The sequence below is a fragment of the Corvus brachyrhynchos genome, unplaced genomic scaffold (assembly GCF_000691975.1).
Source record: "Corvus brachyrhynchos isolate BGI_N302 unplaced genomic scaffold, ASM69197v1 scaffold616, whole genome shotgun sequence".
NCBI lineage: Eukaryota > Metazoa > Chordata > Aves > Passeriformes > Corvidae > Corvus > Corvus brachyrhynchos.
Window position 1 is genome coordinate 1,207,298 of NW_008238831.1, and position 17,066 is coordinate 1,224,363.

Consider the following 17,066-nt stretch of genomic DNA (forward strand, 5'->3'; position numbering starts at 1 on the left):
ATTCCTGGACCATTTTCATAGTGATATTTTACCAGTGTCATCTCCCCGTGGATTGCAATATTAAGCATTTTATTGAAGAACTGAACTGTTTTTGTTTTCAGTACTTGCAAAATGAAGTACCTGAAAGCACTTTTGCATGTATTATTTATTCATTATGATAGAAAAATAGCTTTAACCTAATAAATTGTGTTTAAGATAATTTAGAGCAAAAGTTTTGTTTATGATAAAGCAACAGATTTAGTTCTTTATCAGTAGCTTAAAGCACCAAGTTTTCTTTATACAAATTAGACAGATGGTGCTTACAGTAGAATTTACTAAAGGTCTGTCACAACAAATGCAGCCAAGCTGCATATTTAATCACTGCAGAACCTTGTCTACCTGCAGCTGCCAACTGCTAATCCAATTTCCCTGATAAATGTGGCAAGAGACACGATCAGCAATAAAGAGCATCTAACTCCATTTTCCTGCAGGGCGTCTTTTGATGAACATTTAGGACGGAAGCAGGAGTGCACTGTGTGGCCCTGGCTGGTGGCAGCTGCATGCATTTTGAAGACACAGTTCTCAGGTTACTCACTTAATTCTGCCACTATCATTATGTTGCTATTGATCTCAGTAGCTCTTGTCTACACAGCATTACTCTAGATGAAGCTGAATCAGGCAGTTATCATGCATCAAACTTGCTCAAAAGCCTGGAGATTTCCCCTTAATTACTTGTGATTTTATTTGCAAATACCGTTAAAGTGTAATCAAGCAGTCACTTTCCAGGGTCGTTAAGAACTTGCTAGTTTAGGAATATATCACTGGCACTCCATTAAAATTTCTCTACCAAGACAGTTTCAAGCAATCCAGACAGGACAATGGCAAAATTATTTTAATAAATTGAATCCTCACACAAGAGGCATTCAGTTTCCTACAGAAATTGTTATGCTACCAAATGACCTCTTTGTTCTAATTTTTAGGATTTTTAACTTGAACATAGGAGAGGTGAATCCAAGACAGGTGAACTCAGTCTATTTTATAAACGAAAAGTGATTACAATTAAATACATAAAGCAACAACAAAGGAGGAAACCAGAATTAAATAATTGTCGAAATAACCCTTAGTACAATTTAAAAAAAAATATTGTCTTAATTCAAGCAATGACTGTGAACTGCACATCTTCGGGTAATGTCGGCGACGTCCTGCAGCCAATTATTTACCAAATACTTCGAGCATATCTGTTTATTTTCTTGTGAAAAACGTAGATAAATGTGATGATGCAGTGTTTAAGTTGCCATCATATTTTAAAATAGCAAATTAAAAATTACCGTTAAGGTTTCTTCAAAATGACCCTGTGCAGCTGAAGTGAGCACTCCAGTGTGCAGTTAACTCCTGATTCAGTGATGGCAGAAGAAGATCTCTTTAATGCAAGAGTGCTCTAATATATTATCATTCCTGATGATGCACCTTCTATCCAGTAAGTCTTTTTCTTCCCTAAAATATACTGTTGTTTTGACACAAACAGCTTGCTACACTTAAGGATTTTACTAATAAAACATAATGTTGTGTTAGATATTATGACTGTTGCCACAGCTGAACTGCCTTGTCAAATCAATCCTAATATGGCTCCCACAGGCACATAAAAACCTTATTTAGCTATCAGTTATCCTAATCACTTTGTTCAGTTTAAGGGTGCAATACTTCAAGACCCGTTCCAATTTATACATATATGCCCAGCCATTTAATAAAGTCTTGATTTATATAATAAATTCTTGTTTGGAAAAAAAAATACTTTAAAGCAGCAGTGTTTTATCAAGTGTGTTACATGTCTCCTCATACCCCCAAATAAATATGTTAATATACACAAACAGGATACTTGCATGGAAAAGGGGAATATGGAACAGATAAGCTATCACTGAAGAAAAATCTGTCTCTTTGATTATAAATGAGCCTTAAATGGGGTCCCTTGATCTGCAAAACACTGGAGAAATCCCAATGCCTTTTCAATCTTTGTACAAAGTTTGTTTAGGATAGTATTCACAGCCTTTGTATCTCTGCTGTCTACATTGCTAATTAAATCTATGTGTTCAGGTATAAATACCCACAAACAGGTGAACAGGTGTCAGGGGAGACTGCCAGCAGAGGTGACAAGCTTGCTGCTGAATGCTTGACCCACTGTCAGCTCCTCCCATGCATCATTCCTTCCCCTATAATAGAAATAAACCTACCTTTGTTTCTTCTTGTTCAAAACTACTGTTGAGTGTCTGAGCCACACTTTCAAATCAAACTGTGAGGGGGAGCATGAAATTCTCAAACTCATCCTCATCTTCACCTACAGGAAAAGAAACCAGAACAAACCAGCAAAAGCATCATCTTTGCACTTGTTCAGAAGGGTCAGGCTCTGAGGCTTTCACGGAGAATCTCACTGACATTGTGGGAACTTCACGGGACATACAGGAACAAAAACCTGAGCTATGACACATTTTTACTGAGCTATAAAGAACACAAATCGTTGATTCCACACAACTTGTATCTAAGACTGGCTCGTGTCCACTTTCCACACCTTTCTCCTTTTTATATTTCTCTTTCCTCTCTCAACCTACAGCATTTGTTCACTGCCCTACAAGAATATTCACATAAGAAAATCAAGATTTATTAGTTAGAAAATGGTAAATTTAAAGCTACAACAATAAACTAGACCCTTTCACATGTGTAGTTTATGATATTTAGACTGCAATCTTTTATGTTCATACACTATTTTTCCTGCCTCCTTCCTACTTGGTATAAAGAATGAAGCTGCCCTGGAAATGAACCTGGACCGTGTTGGGATTATTCGTGTGACACTGCCTCATTTGTTTCAGAAGGTGTGAGTTTAGTAGACACAAGATGCTGTGAGGAAGGAAAGAGATCAGCAGCTGAAAGGTATCCTGGAAGTCTGGACTGATTTTGTTCTGCCATGATCCTGCACAAGTAACTGCGGACAACTCTTTAGAAATGGCAATTCGCGCGAGGATCAGCCCTCACCTGCTTTAGGCCCTAATGGGGGTAGCAGGCTTCTCCCACGCTCATTCCCCTCGAGACTAATTCAGAGTAGGAATTTAATTTATGTTCTTTAAAGGACTCTTTGCTATAGGGCTTCTCTCCCTCCTCTCTTCATGGGCAAACTCTGGGAAACCAAGTTACAAGTGAAGTTAGGAGGAGTCTTGTGTGTTAAACTGCTTGTGCGAAGTTAGTGTGAGCTTCACAGTTCAGTTTCCACACTTCACATACCCATCTGTAAAAAAAGGCCTAATTCCACCCCCTTATCTTTAGGGATACTGCCAAGACCAAATCAGTCACCGCAGTGCAACAGTGAGAACGACAGAAAAGGACCACAAGAAAAAATGCCAGGAAGAGCAGTCACTGGGGACTGACAAATTCAGACAACACCCCAGGAAAAACAATCACACTATGTAGTAGCTTTTCTTGAAGCTAGGATGACACATCTTCTGAACTGAAAGAGTCAAACATTCTCTGAAATAATTGTGATCCTGCAATTAAAGCTGCTCTGTAACAATGTCAATATTTACAATTGCAGTGGCAATCCCAACCCTGCTATTTCCTCTGTCCCAAATACCCGGCTTTGCAACCTGAACTGCTCCCCTCTAACACAGGGCTTTCCAGATCTTTTTAAAACCAAAGGAAATACCTTCAGTAACTAACTGCTGCTCACTGGTCAGCTCAGTTATGGAGCCTTCAAAGTACAATCTGTGCTCAAGGACTTTCTTAAGCTAGTGAAGGGTCTGCCCAAATCCGTGACCTGCATCCTGCAGCTGCAGCAAACTCAGGAGGGTGAGGGGCTTGGTGCTGGATTTCACTGCCAGTAAAGGGTCTGATGGACTTTGGGAAAATCCAATCCTCTCCATCTTTGCCTGTCTCCTCTGCCATCTTTCTGCTCCTTTCAACTGGAGTCAGTATTTTTATTCGGCATTTCTGGGCCCTGTGTCTTCTTCCAATCCAGTTGTTTGTCTCCATCTCCTCCCTCTGCCAATCCAGCTCCTCAGGCAGTTCCAATACACTTTTAATTTCTGTGCTCCCCATCTCTTTGCTCGACCAGCATCAGCTTCCTCTTGCCCTCTCAGGAGCTAAACTGTTTCTAGAGCATTGCATTTCCTGATGCTTTTCTCCCTTTAATTGCTTACCGGACTTTCCTCAGAGATAATCAGAGGCCAAATCTTTTAGAGAGAGTCCCATGATGGTCAGGGTACAGACTAACAGGAGCCATCTGCATCCTGCCCTGTGCAGCTTTAGGGCTCATCTGCCATTTACAGAGTTCTCAGGAGAAACCTGAATTACTCCAAGATAGGAAAGGTCACACTCCACCTCTTGTGGAGTGCTGCAGACCACTAAAGCCAGTCTCCACAAAGATGCTGTGTACACATCCACATTCAAGGTGAACCCTTCCCCAGGCAGAACCTCAAGCATATTTTTCAAAAAGCCAAGAAGACCAAAGAACTACCAGAATGTCCAATGTTGATTGTGACCAACGCTTCAGTGACAAACCAGCTATTTCTGGAAATTGGGTAAGGGGAATTTTATGTGCTAGGTCTGTTTTGAATTTCAGTGTAGGCAGTGAAGAAAGATTATACAATTAGGAACCTCTACAGTATTGCCATATTAATAAAATAATGTGTAAGTTTTAGAAAAGCAAGCCAAATTACTGCCTACACATTTCTTTTTCAGTCTTGAACAAGTGACATCCCATCACCTGAATTGCACAGTATTAATAAGGAAAGGAAGAAACTATCCTAAATAAACCTCCCATGGTAATTGTTCATTTTCTATAATTCAAACTGCACAAACACATCCTGATGCCCTGTGAAAGAAGAGATGCCTCCCTTGTCAGCTGTGGCAGAGCTGTGTGTGGCTTTCAGCAATTAACAGTGTCTGAGACCTGGCTCCCAGGGGAGGTTTGGCCCTGAGCAGGACTGCAAGTTCAGGACACTGACAAACCATGCTCAAGAGCTCCTGAAGTGATTTCCTACATCTTAAATCTACTTATTTTGGTAGAGCAGAAAAAGAAGCAACTTTTATTTTAGTAAAAACTTTTATTTAAATATAACTTTTACCAGTGTTCTATTACTTTTGGTCACTGTATACTTAACACAAAACATCCTGGACTAAGAATCTTGGACAAAATGATGCGATTCTTAATGCCACAAAAACAATAAAACCACAACCTGGGACATGTGAGGAATTTAAAGTCTAATTATATTCACATGAGGCTTAAGTAACTCAACACAAACCAAAGAGCATTTTGAAGCAAATACCAATACCATAGAATCATAAAATCACACACTGATTTGGATTGGGAGGGACCTTAAAGATCAACTCCTTCCACTCCTCTGCCACGGGCAGGGACACCTTCCACTGTCCCTGCTCCAAGCCCCTCCAGCCTGGCCTTACAGGGATAGGGCATCCATGTATTATGGTTCTTTCTTACTAAAATTAAATTTTGCCAGTGACAGCAAAGCATACAGTTTAAAATGTAAATATTCTCAATTTACTCTATTCAATTAATCTCCAAAAATGTTTCTACATCAATTACTTAAAACAATTCCCACCAGTAAAACTTCATCCTAATTTTGTTTCCACATAAATTAGTTATCATTCATATAAAAGGATTTTATATAAAGCTCTTCATTTAATTTAAAACAAAAACACAAAAAAAAGCCCAGAGAACACAACCGTGCAATGCTTTTTTCATCTAAAAATGCCCATTTTCACAGTTTGAAAGTATATTTTGACTCACAAGGTAAGAACACTGCAATTTAATGCTTGCACAAGCACACAGAAAGGATGGTTCATGTACACCTTACTTTTAAAATTCAGTTCCTAAAACACATCTTCTACCTGTTTATTAAAACTCAGAGAATCTTTGTGTATTGGGAACTTGCATGAAAAAGTGAAATAAAAAACCTTCTGGCAGAAGCAGGAAGGTCTGGCCTACAGGATACCCTGGAAACACAGAAAACACCTACTCGGGCACTTAATGTTGTAAACCCTTTAGAGTTAATATAAAAACCAACTCCTTTTGCTCATTTCTTCATCAGAAGGCACCAAAAGCAGTGTTGCTGTCAACGCCACCAATGTCAGAAGTTGATGGGCAGTGATTGAAATACCGAGTGTAAGATATTTACTGTACAGCTCAACTGCTGTTGGATTGGTTTAGGAATGCCCAGAAGCACATGAGGCATCTCAGGGGCATGGGAGGTGAAAAATTAAGTGTTCTACAAAATTTACTACACACTTTTTTTTAAACTTAGTAAGAAAACTTACTGTGTGATTCTGAAGCATGAATTTCACAGCCTCTGTTTTCACAAGCTTTTTTCAGGAGATTGTAAGTATCAAATGTTAAGGAAAAAGCATTATGGGCAGGTTGAACAAACTTTCAGGAACTTTCAGTGAGGAAAAAAATCCTAACTGCAACAACAGCAAATGTACATTGAAATAATACCTGAATTTCATCTAGAAATATATATAATAGAGAGATTCCTTAGAACATTAAAGGCTGTAATCTGTTATTAAATAAAGCAATTACTTTTCATGGCATATATTCTAGTCACAAAAGAGACACATGCACTAAATGACTTTTATAATTAAACAGAAAGTTTCAGATAATCACAGAATCCCAGAATAAACTGCATTGGAAGGCACCTACAAGGATCGAGTCCAGCTCCCAGCCCTGCCCAGAACCATCCCCAAGGGTCACACCGTGTGCCCCAGAGGATTGTCCAAAGGCTTCCTGAGCTCTATAAATGGTGTTGGTTCCCCAGATAAACCCACGCCATCAGCATGTAAATGAAGTGGTTTTGCCAGTGCCTGCACTGGAGCCGAGTGGCACCGGGCAGTGGCACCGCTGCTGCCCTGCAGTGCCAGCCTCAGGCACCCTGGAGATCTTCCAGACCCACCAAAAATCTCACTTATTTTGGTTACGAGTTTATTTTTTATTATAAAAATACACCACATCCATACTAAGCTATGTCAAACACTTCACCAAAGTTCAAATAGAGCAGTGGATGTTGTTTACCTCGACTTCAGCCAGGCTTTTCTGTCCCAGAACATCCGGAACACACAGATATTCTCAAACACCCATCACACTTACTGCTGTTACCGGGGTTTTTCTGAGTGCTTGCTTCCCTCTGCCATCCCTGCACATCATTGACTAAAGAGCTCGATAACTTTTATAAGAATAAACAATTTTCCTTTTCATTTTAAGTGGATTAAACTCTTTTTAAACAGGTAACATTGTAAGAATAGGTTTTATAGCTGCCTGCTATCGGAAAATCTCCTAATTTAGTTTTAAGAGTTGTTTCTCTGTCAATCTATAACATCCAACATGGGATTACCTGGTTTTATATTGCAAAGCTACTTAGTTGGTTCCCCTCCAATTACAAGGCAGAGCCTTTAATAACAGAAGGCTAACAAAGACAGGGACTGAAAATGTTTGAGAGACTAAAATTATTTTATCCCAAGTTACCATACAAAATAATAATAAAACTGCAGCTATTTTGCTAAAAAAAGATACAGTGAAAAAGTTAATTATTAGAAAGAACTAGGCATGTATGAGGGAGCACTAGGGCTTCACAAACATAAAGGAATGACTAACATATTCCATTATGCAAATGAATTCAAAGATATTTCACAAGTGATCAGCTAGGAGGGACATAATGATTTATAATTCAAATAACTGAGCTTTGAAATCAAATTGGACTAATATATTCCGAAATATGCAAACCTGGAATAATTGTGAAAGTAATGTAAACCATGATACCAACCCCAATCATTTGTTGCCTTTGTTGTTGATAACCTTCTTATGTTTTTTCGCCTTTTTTTTCCTGTTAAGTAGTGCAGTTGCTGAAATTATGGCTTGCTTTTAATTCTACATTATTCTTTAAAAAAAGATGATAATACATGTAAAAAAAGAAAAACACCAATTTCTAAGTCTGTGTAAAAGCTGATTGGTGTACAGGAAAGTACTGAAATGAAATAAATTATTATTTTAACCTTTCAGGCTAGCCACAATTTAATCTATTTCAAATACTGAAAATTGATCCACTGGATCTAGCATCTTAACAATACATTATTTCTTTCAAAGCAATATATACTTAATGCCTTTAAAAAAAAAAACCCTAATATAATGTGAAAAGGCCAAAGTTTGCAATGCCAGGAAGTAGTTATAAACTACTTCATATGTTTGAAATAAAAAGTACTTCAGTATTATTATTTTAAAAAAACCCTATTGGTAGAGTTTTTAATAGGAAAAAAATACATACCTTTAAAAGCCAAAATGACCAGTGAAATTAGGTTGTACATCATTTTCTGGGAAAAAGGAAAAACAGCCTCGACAGGTGTAATTTATCATTTTTCTGATTTAATACCAAAGAAATATATTAAAATAATAAAAAGAATCCTGAAATCCTCAAAATTTGTAGTGATAAATAGCCCTCCCTGTCTTTATTGCATTATGCCTACTAACAGAAATATTGCATGGTGGATTTCGCCAGACAAGGACGATTATTTTCCAATAAAAAGTTGCATATTAAATTCCAGCACAAAAGTGGGTGTCTAATACTTTTGAAATCTTTTATGGTTTGCCAGGGAACACAATTTTAAACTTAACTAATACAAGCTCACGGTGAAGTGGAGCAGCATTAAAGCTGCTTGGCACAAGCCCACCCCTCTAAGCAGCAGGGCCACTATTCTCAGAGTTCCTGTTGGAATCACTGGAATGGAATACATTTGGGGTATTTGTGTTTTCAGCTAATCTCTCTTTTTCCTGGTCTTTCAACACTTCACTCTGCTGGTAAAGTTTATTTATGAGGACAGTGCTGCAGTAGATCCTGAGCACACAGAGGGGTCTAAAACCACTCTGGCAACAGCTAGCAAGTTTCTGCAAAGAAAAACCCCACAATTTCATCACAATGCTAATCTCCAAGAGAACTTAGGTTATTAAATATCTACTTTTTCATCCTTTCTAGGTCCTGATATTATTACATCCATTTCATAAGCAGAAACTCATTTATTGCAAATATACCGGGAGTAATCTGAAAGCTACGCAGAATTTTCAGTATTATTTGCATCAAGGGTGTATCCTGACCCTACTTTTGGGGAGCTCCCATGGGAATACACACCTTTGCAAGCCTCCAGAAGACAACAGGAAATGCTGAATGCTTGCTGGCTGTAGCAGCAATGGCAGGCTGGTTCTGTCAGCAAACACACTTCCAGGAGTAACTGGGCAAGCACTTGCAGTCAGGTGCCTGTGTTACATTTCATGGGGATTCTGAAAGTGTTCTGAATCCTACAGAAGCAATAAGTATCTAGTAGAAAGGAGGAGAGAGCTCATTAGTTCCTTCATAAATCTTGTTAATGAAATAAATGTCTCTCCTTCCGTTTTTGTTGAATTCCTTAGCAATGTTTCAAGTCCTTTCCAGTCTGATTTCTGTGATGCCATGAGGAAATAAACACATGCATATTTAAAATATCAAGTTAGCTGCTTAATGGTATTTCAGTCAGCATATAGGAGTACACCTTGTATGGTTTTCATTAAACAAAATTCACTTATGGAATGTGAAAACCTGCACTCATCTTTCAACCCACGGAAATATATTAAAATTATTCTTACAATATTAGAGTTCTATGGAGAAATAAAATGATACCAATTGTCATATTCCAGGTGCCTTCCCCTCTGTTTGTGTAACAATCCCCTCTAGAAAATTACTGAAAAGTTGCTTTCATGAGCCCTGGTGGTTTATTATCTGTCATATACCTTTAAATATTGTGTCATATCAAACACTGGTACTAGGGGGTTTTTTTTCAATCTTCTTGCTTGACTGACTGAAAATTTCAAGAACAAACATTCTTCTGCAACTTACAGTAAGTGAATATTAATTAGAATAAGCTACAGAAGGTTTGCAACAGGAGCAAGTTAGCATCCATGACTGGGTAAGAATTTCACACAAATAGCTGAACCCAGATGAAAATCCACATGTAAAGTCATGGCTGCTTTATCAGCGACACACTGAGGAGCTCAGAATTAGGCAATGACAGGACATGTTAAGAGGCTTGTGTTTGAGATCCAACACATGCTGCATATCTGAGTTGCCTCATCCTCCAAGTAGAACCAATCCTCTTCACAGGTGCCAGCAGAATCAATCCCATTCCCAATATTGTTGAACTCACCAATGGTATTGACTTTAAAAAGTTTAGGAATAGGACAGATGACCATAAGCAAATAGTTACATGATTCTCTTTCATTGGTAAGAAGTAAGTAGAAATAAGCACACTTTTAAAAAACTATGCATAGAAAAAGATAAACCAAAATGAATCAATATTCATATCCCAATTTGTTTAAACATGTGACATGCAAAAGGACAGAAGTCTCATATTAATTTTTGCATTATTATTTTCTAATAATATGTTGTGCCATACCCACAGGGCTTGGAGCACCCCGGGATAGTGGAAGGTGTCCCTGCCTGTGGCAGGGGAGTGGAACAAGATGATCTTTAAGGTTCCTTTTCAACCCAAACCACTCTTTGGTTCTATGATTATATTTCAAATGTATTTCTGTGACAAGTCTTAAACCTTCTCATTTATGAGACAGAAAATGCTACAAAACCACGTCACATCATTTTCCTGAGCAAAGGGATCCAAGCTGTTTTGCAATATTGTGACAAATTGATTAATTTTTTAAAAAATCTGTCATCTGTCATAATGAAATAGATTATCTGAAGCTTACCTTTACTTATATCTATCTTACTCATTTTCCATCAGCATATCTGTCCACTTAAATTGTGTAGTATTTATCTGCCTAACTCTTCACAAAATAGAAGCAAATTACTATAAAATCCCTAGGAAAAATTCCATAGGAGTAAAGGGGCACAGACAAACTATGGGCCAGTTCAGAGAGCTACTGATGTACCCAATTCCCAGAGACACTCTACCCTGCAGTTCTTGTACTAATGCATAATTCCTTCTCTTCCCTAAACCAAACACTAAACTGAACTGGAGATACTGCACTTCCCACCTGCAGCCCTGCTCAGACATTTAAGAAGCGCACTCTGATTAACAGCCAGTGCTATAGGATAACACCAGTCCTATTACCAATCCTTGGGGAGCATCTCATCAAACCACTCAGCGCTGCTGGCAGCAAACTCAGAGCCAGCCTTTTGGTGAAATCCGGGCTTGAGGGCGAGACGTGGAGCAGGGCCAGGAGCCCGGACAGCTGCTGTGCTGTGCTGACCCCCAGGGACCTGGCATGGGACCTCGTGTGTTCACCTGCTCGACTCGACAGGAGGTGAAGAGGTGGCGTTGGCCTTCAGATGAAAGGGGTAAACTGATGCCAGGAAAGTGGAGGAATGTAATTATTTTTCAAGAGAGGTTACAGAATCCCAGACTGGGTCATTCTTGAAGGGTCCACAGGGGCTCCCCTGGTGCCACCTCCCTGCCCCAGCAGGGCCATCCCAGAGCACAGGGGTCCCAGGGAGGGACACTGCACAGCCTCCCTGCACAATCCATTCAGGGCTGGGCACTACCCAGGGCAGAAGTTCTGCCTCCTGTGCAGGGGAACTTCTGGGAACCAGTTTGTGCCTATTGCCTCTTGTCCTATTTTTGGCACCACTGGGCAGAGCCTGGTCCATTCTCTGACACCCTGCATTTGGATACCAGCCCGTTCAAATAAAAAGGCTCCATGACTTCCTGGCTTGGAAGCCCAAGCACGTATTCCTGACCGTGACACCAAATTCACAGAATCACAGAATAAGCTGAGCTCGAAAGGGGCCACGAGGATCATCAAGTCCAACTCTCAGCCCTGAACACAACATCCCCAAAAGTCACATCATGTGACTTTTGTCCAAACACTCCTTGAACTCTGGCAGGGTGGTGCTGTGACCACTGCCCAGGGAGCCGGGTGTGCCTCAGACTCTCAGTCCAATGGGTCAGTCCAGCTTTGTACGGCTCAGTTCCCTGTCTGTGGAACATGCACAGTGATTCTCTCTTTCAGCTGTCCCATCCATTGACGACAGACCATGATGCAAGAGATACCATCAGCACCAGCTATTTATAACGTGATGCAGTCAGACTTCAGTTTTGGAAGTAGACAACCTGAGGAAGAGATGTTAAACACCTTAAAATCATCACTGATTTTTGGTTTTACGTATTCACAGGCTAAGGAATGTATACAACACATAAAATATTTTTTTTCAGGAAGTTATAAACTCAATAACACATTTTAAAGCATCTAAATGTTTAGTATTATTTGCTCAGGAAAAGGCACATAACAAGGCAATTACCAAAGCAATTCCTCAATTTAAATTTACTGACAGACATTGATTTACTTTATAAAATCTCTATGAAGAGCTATAGGGGTTCAGATTGCCTTAAAGAGGTAGCCCATTCTAACAAGTCCATAATTCACAGTTTATCCCTACTATGGGGAGTTCTGGAGGTGTTTATAGTTGCACTAAATCCTTAACAAGTATATACCATACAAAGCAATAGAAAGGAATTTGAACTACCCAGATTTGACGCCAATACCAAAATCATAAAAAAGCTATTTTGCAAAAGAGCAAAATCTTTATCCTTCAGTTACAAGACATTTGAAGAAAAACAAGAAGCCACAGTGACAGCTTGAAGAGAAAATTAAAACTGTGTAAGGAAGTCTCTTCATCCAACATTCAGGGTGCTTTTGTCTACATCTGTTCTTTCAGTTCAGGGCTGTATTTGGATGCTGAAAGACGGAGCAATAATATAAAAGCTAGAAAGTACTCGTGAGTGAACAGAGGCAATCACAGCAATTCCCATTTCTGTTTCTGCCTTCCCAGTATCAGGCAAGATGAAACACACATAAAATATAGTATTTTAAGAAACATTCGCAAAGCTTTATGAGTATCTGAGAAAACTTCTAAAGACCTAGAGTTTTCCAGTATGTAAGGAAGAGAAACCAAAGCATGAAAGAGCAGAAAAATTTACAGGTCTCAGAGAAATCATGGCAAGGCAGCTCTTAAATCCAAGTGCCAGCGTCCCTGTATCTTTCTCGCTCAAGTGATTTAGTGATTTAAAAGATGAAGTAAATGTAACAAAGGAAACAGCCATGAAGTTCCAGATGAGTCATGGAAAACAAGAGCTTCATCCAAAGCTACACCAATGCCAAATTCACCAAACCATCTACGGGGGATGAGCACTGAAGTACAAAAAAAGGGGGAAAAAAATTGGCAGCATATTTCCAATTTCAGCAACAATACCAGCATCAAAATGCTGAACTACTCACAAACACAAACCCAAAAAAGTAACACTGCTCTGAAAAGCTAGGAGAAATTGAAAAATCTAAATGAAACAGCTTAAGAATGCAGTACACTTTCAAATACTTGCTTATAGCTTGCCTGTAGTAAGAAGACGAGAATAAAACCTCAGCTTCTAAAAGCTGCACCAAAGCAGCTTCCCAGGTTTGGAACCCCACCGCTTACTCTGAGACTGTGTCACCACGACAGCTTACAAACACAGCCCTGTCAGCACACCAAACACCTCTGCCCTTAATTCAGTGACTTTAAAGCATTATGCTAAGAGGCTGTGTATTTTAACCTAAAATCTAGGAGGGGAAGTCAAATAATGACTGTATACACCAATTTATAATTCTCTGGGAAAAGGGTTTCTGTATCATCCACAAAAGAATCAAAATTCTTTGCATGTTCCAAGTCATTCATCTATTCAGCCAGGGAAAGCATCAAGGCAAAGACATCCACTTCCAGACTCTTATATCCATTTCATGACTTTTTTGCCCCTCAGAACCCTTCTATTCTCCTTAATTTCCTGTCCTATCCCCAGTTTACAATTCAGAGAAGCACCTGTTCAGACCCAAGGGCTGTGTCACAGTGCTGTGCTGTGTTCAGTCCTGCTGGTGCCCAGCACAGGACAGCCCTTCCCAGCAGCAGTGCGTGGGAACTCATCCTGGGGAAGGAAGCACAGCAGAGCTCAGCTTAGAAGAAAGAACTGAAAAACTTTCAGTGCAATTTAAAAATGTAATATTTAGAGGAGGAAACCGAGTCAGAGATGAAGGAGAAAAAGACAAAAGTACAGGAAAGGGAGCACTGAAGAGTGGGGATGTGCTGTGCACAAAGAGGGAAATCCATCAGGTCACAGGGATGGTGGTACCTGCGTCATTCATCATTGCACACTAAGGTCTCAAATATTGCTTACAGGCCATTTTTAAGAGCCTAAGGAATTAATCCATTCTATTTCCAGAAGGCCTGAACCCCTTCTTGGAAAGGTTAACCCAGGTTCACCATCACAGTGAAGAGGAATTCCAGGAACACTGCTCTGCCTGCACACACACAGGTTGCTGCACCTCCTGTGCACAACGGATCTGCGAATATGCCAAGGAAGCAGTTGGAAAAGATAAATTGCTACCAGCCAGAAGAGATGATGACTGCCATACAGGTTGTTTTGGGGTTTTGTTTGCTTGTTAAATAATAAAAGGAGAGAGTGAAAACCTTGTAAGCTTATATAAGAATTACATGAATTGGGAATGTAAATTTATGAACAGCCTTGGTTGCAAGTTAGGGATATTACAAATGTAGTGGCATCACAGAAATCATAAAGATGAAAAAAAACCCATACATTTTAAGCAAAACTTTCAAAGTTGCTTAAGGATGTGCTATCCAATTCCCATTACAGTGCAAGAAAAATGGGCCTCTAAATCCCCTGAAAAGACTTTGAAAATCTGTTCCTTATGTGGTGCTGAAGTTTCAGTAAAAACACAGATAGCAATTTGTTGGCAAGAGAGCTCTGTACAGTCAGGTTTTAATTATTTCTGACAGATTATCATCACTTACCCTGAAAGCTCTCGGTGGCTCAGACAGCAATGGGATATATACTTTTCATTAGATCTGGACAAAGGTGAATAGTTAAAAACTGCACATTCTGTCATGAGTAAAAATACTGAGTTTTAGTTTGCTATGATTCAAGGAGCCATTTCAGTATGAGTGTTCCGAAAAATATTCAGAGATCCACACTTAAAAGTTGTAACATGGAAAATCCCTCTATTGACACATATATGTACATTCACCATAGTGGCATCCAACAGCAATGTTTGGACATGCATCTTTTATTCATGTTTCACTTATTTTATCATGACCAAAACCACTAAATACTTGGGAAAATATTTTGTGAATCCACCTCATGATAAATCATTTCCCTGTGATTTTGATAATAACGGAAAATGGAAATACAGCCATTGATGGATATTCTGGCTACATAAAACTCTGTCCCCTCAAAAACGGTTTTATAGGAATTCAGTAAAAGGCACATTCATTAACTTCCAAAGGAAAGCTGATAAAAGATCCAGAATCTGATGTGACAGTAGTACTTGGAACTACAGTCTGAAGGTCAAATTGACAAATCTCCAAATATTCCTGTTTGTTGAAGAATATTTATTTCGTACAGCCTTCAGTACATGAACCGAACAGTGGCTACTGGTATCTATGACATAAGTATTTCAAACTGTTTTCTGTTAATGAATTGAGTTTGACCACCAATCCTTCACTGCAAAGCTGCCACTAGTGAATTCAAAAGAACAGGTTAAAGCTACATGGCAAAATCCATCAAAATATTCCCGAGCTCACATCGGACTTCAGAAAACTAGAAATGCCATGTGTCCAGCAGTAAGCAATCACAAGAGGTTAAGTTCCTAGTAGCAGAACAAAAAATATCTAATATGTCCTGGGAGACTACAACTTGGTTTATTACGATGAATTCCATTGCTATGTTTACTCCTCACACCAAGGATAAAATGCTTCCTGCATGCATCCTTCACTGGATTCTTTAATGGCAAAGTGGAAGGCAATAAATGATGATGTCTTTTGATCATCCCACAGTGCTAATGGCAGGTTAACACAAGGAACTTTGTCCAGCACTTTGGGATTTGAAACACTGGGTGTCATTATTCAGACCAGATCATTCTGAGGCATAACTCCTCTATCCCACATAATGCTTGATATTAACAAGGCAGGAATGAGACACTGTCAAACACTGTGCAGGTACTACACAGAAATATCACCACTCAGCAAAGAGCACACTAGAAATTCCCCAGAGTTTCCTTTTAACCTATTGTTGAGGAATAGCATCTTACAAACTTCACCTACTTAGAGAAAAACTGGATCTGTAGGGTAAGACAGAAGAGTAGATGAGTGGCTTTCTAAAATACCTGTGGTTATAAAGACTCACTACATCCACAGGAGGAACAAGTGAGTGGGCTCACAGTCGGGGATCCTGCCTGCTGCTGCTACAAATGTGCTAATATTGTCCATAACAGAGCACCAGGAACACTGCCAGACTGGATCGCCCCATCAGACTGCCGGGTTTGGATTACATGTATCAATATGTTATGATTTCACACCCAGAATTTCCACCTGGCATGCTACCACTGGGAAGAAGACCCTTTATTTTAATTGCCACCAGCACAGCTGTGTTTATCCAGGATTCACACTCAGTGAAGTGTCCATGTCAGGCTGTAGCATCCATTCTGTTAAATATGACCTGCAATCTAATCAATGAACAACTCATAGCTTTATGAAAACACAGAAAACCATGAGGAAAGAGAAAATAAAACTACAGTGTGTAATCTAAAAAGCAGCACTGATTTTTGCTTTTTATGTACCTTATTTTCTTTTAAAATCTTCCATGTAACACTAAAACCCATTAACACTAAACTCTTTAACATGAAAAAATGACTTTTTTTTTTTTTACTTAATTTACAGTAGTTGTGCAAACACAACCCTATCCAATCAAAACACAGGTAGGATTGCTCATATAGGACCGCTCATACAACTTGTTAAATGATGTTATTTCTTCAACTGGCAAACATAACAGAATTCCTCTCAATGGTAGCAATGAGTAGCAAGAGAAGCAAACTGATGCATCTGGTATCCAAAGAAGAGTCCTCTTCCTCATTTTTCCTCAGCTGTTCAAGTTTCACTGCAGTTTGAAACAACCCAACAAAGCCCAGCCATCATGCACCACAGTATGGGCTGCCTCCAGAAACTCCACAGCAACAC

The 17,066-nt window shown here is 39.3% G+C and overlaps 1 non-coding gene across 3 annotated transcripts in view; it reads right to left on the reverse strand.

The window, feature by feature from the left end:
- The window catches only part of LOC103618376, a 109,996-nt gene that overhangs the window by 23,693 nt on the left and 69,237 nt on the right, over nt 1-17,066 (reverse strand). For all 3 annotated transcript variants that reach the window (XR_001863284.1, XR_001863281.1, XR_001863283.1), the window contains 2 exons: nt 9,153-9,338; nt 2,208-2,311 (listed from right to left, as the gene is read on the reverse strand). This is a non-coding gene — a transcript (uncharacterized LOC103618376). The remainder of the gene's footprint in view (nt 1-2,207; nt 2,312-9,152; nt 9,339-17,066) is intronic.